Below are 2,832 nucleotides of genomic sequence, written 5' to 3' on the forward strand. Positions count from 1 at the left end.
TCCACGGCACCAGCCAAGTGTCAGCAAAAAGACAGAGTTCTCCCCTCCCTCAGGCGCCTTGTGCAGTCAAGCCTGCAGGACTGGATCTTGTCAGAGTGTGGAGAGGCTAGTCTTGGCTTTCTATGGCGAGAAGCACAGAGCCCTGAAAAGTACTGCAGCGAGTAAAGAGATGATCATGAAGAGGAGTTGGTAAAAGGGATGGCATCAAATCTGTGCATGAAGTCCTAGGCCCATGCCCAAACTCTCTTCCTGCATTAATTCATCCACAAGCCACATAGCAAAAATGATGGACACTAACTCAATTTCACACTCTCTTCTTAGAGGGCCACAGGTAGGACAGATCAGAAAACACTGGATTTGGAAACTGTACTGAGGTTGGAACTGAAGACCACATTGTACAGCGGTTCTCAACCTGGGGGTCACGACCCCTTTGGGGGTCGAATGACCCTTTCACAGGGGTCGCCTGATTCATAACAGTAGCAAAATGACAATTATGAGGTAGCAACAAAAATAATTTTATGGTTTGGGGTCACCACTACATGAGGAACTGTATGAAAGGGTTGAGGCATTAGGAAGGTTGGGAACCACTGGGTCAGGATATATGGTCTCCTCTTACCCATAACAAGATGTATGACCTCAATCATCTGATAAAAGAAATAAACCACATGAACAAAATATCAAAATACTTCAACAGGATCCACAATCTCATAAGACAGTATTCAAACTATCCAGGGAAAAATCAATAGCACAGTAAGAATGAAATGAACAAATACAATGAAAACAAAACATCTCACAGGTGTGGAGGCCATTCTGATTCATCGTGGCCCTGCAGACAGGGTACAGGAACGCTTTCTCCCATGGAGTCGCTGTTGGTTTCAAACTGCTGATCTTGTGGTCTTAGCAGCCCAACATGCAACCCACAATACCACCAAATACAACATGAACCCTGGTCCCAAGAGTATGGGGAAACTCTTGTAACGAATGCAAACATAAGCATTCTCAGAAAAGAAACAGATGCTATGGAAAAAGACTCAAATAGAAGACTAACAAGGAAATGGAGGAAAGAAAAGCACAATCACTGCTGTTCGTCATCTAAGTGGATTCCAACTCAGAGAGACCCTTCAGCGTCGCAGGCTATAACCTTCAAGGAACAGGGTCACCTGGCCTGCTCTTCCTTGGGGTTTCTGGTGGGTTCAAGCTGCTACCCTTTTTGCTTACATCTAAGAACTTGACCGTCTAAGGTAGTTGTTCCTGCAGGAAAACAGCCACACAGTCCATTCTCTCTCCCTATTGTTGACTCAATAGACATCTTAGAAAAAAACCAATGTTTTTCAACCTATTACCAGGAAGCAGAAAAGGGTGTCTGCTCTCAGCACACTGAGTTTAATACTGGAAGCCTGAGCTCAATCGGTGCTATCTCTCGAAGACCAGGAAAAGACTGCAACGACATTCAGAGGGAAAGACAGACATGTTTACAGACGTGAGCGTCCATATAGATATTTCCAAGGGATGCACAAACGCTCCTAGAATCTCCGAGATCACAAAATGCACATTAGTACACAAAATGCAATAACATTTTGATATACTAGCAATAAAAAATTGGAAATTAACATGTTTTAAAACCACACTATTTAAATAGTTTAAAATTTTAAATGAGTATAAATCTCACTAAACATGCCAAAAGTCTTTACACTTAAAATTGAAGAATTCTCTCATTGATTTAGTCTTATGTAAGGTAATACATTTATCAATTTTTTACTTTGGGGAACTGGAAAAACAGCCATTGCCATAACAGATAAAAACAATTTTTAGTTATTTTTCCCCTACTAATGAGATTTTCAAGGGATTATGGTCCACCAGCTGCATTTCAAAGAGTAAACTGGAATCTAGCTTATTCCATTGAGCATCCTGTAAAAGCATTTAAATACAGGTTTAATATAGGTCTGGGCCCTTTCGTAAGTACTGGCCACCACTATGCTAGCCACCACTATAAGCATTGCAGCCTCTCTAAAGCAACAGCTTACTAAGCAATTTTGTTAGACACAGGTACAAAGCCAGGAAAGCATTCAGGCTCATAATTCTCTGAAAAATACCAATAAAAATAAAGCAAATCTGATATGAACTGATCATCTTATTCCCTTATTATATATAAATATTCACTAAAGAGCTAATAGTTTAATGCATATAAAAGGAGATGTTCATATAGAAAGCCGGATATAGAAAAATATCTCAGTGTGCTGTAAATACTCCAATGCCCAATGAAAATCATAAGATGCCACCAATATTGGAAAATTTTTGTTGTTTATCTTTTTCTGTTTTAACTACCCATCTACTGCCTGCCTCACTTTGGTGTTACATAGAGTAATAAATATGCAATTGGAAAACAAAGTTATCTGAATAGGTTGCCACTTCTTTTGTCATTTGGAAAATAAAAGCGGACATTCTGGATTTGGCCAATAATAAGACCTATGCACACAATTCCCCAGCATTTTGATTATCCAAATATGCCCCAAATGCAGGTAACATTGAAGGTTTTTTCTTGGAAACATGAATCACAAAGTTAACACAGCCAGAACCACCAAATATTTAAACCAGGTTTTCACAAAGTTCAGTCATTTCAAACAAGAATAATATTATAATAGCATATCAGGCCCCATGTTCCAAAATATTTGATAAAATTCTTCTCTTGCCCAAGCAATATCGTACTGACTAAAAAAGCAGTTACTGAGGTGAGGGGAAGCCTTCATGACAAGAAATAGTAAGCTCTTTGGGCTGAAGATAAGAAAAGCTTTTAGAACAGGTAGCTCTCTTTGAATTGGGGGAAGAGTAATC

General features: G+C 39.5%; 1 protein-coding gene across 1 annotated transcript in view; it reads right to left on the bottom strand.

The window, feature by feature from the left end:
• Positions 1-2,832, bottom strand: part of ACSS3 (acyl-CoA synthetase short chain family member 3) — a 187,921-nt gene that overhangs the window by 9,498 nt on the left and 175,591 nt on the right. The window lies entirely within an intron of this gene.

This window comes from Echinops telfairi, unplaced genomic scaffold (assembly GCF_000313985.2).
Source record: "Echinops telfairi isolate 266 unplaced genomic scaffold, ASM31398v2 ScPeMD7_2;HRSCAF=8, whole genome shotgun sequence".
NCBI lineage: Eukaryota > Metazoa > Chordata > Mammalia > Afrosoricida > Tenrecidae > Echinops > Echinops telfairi.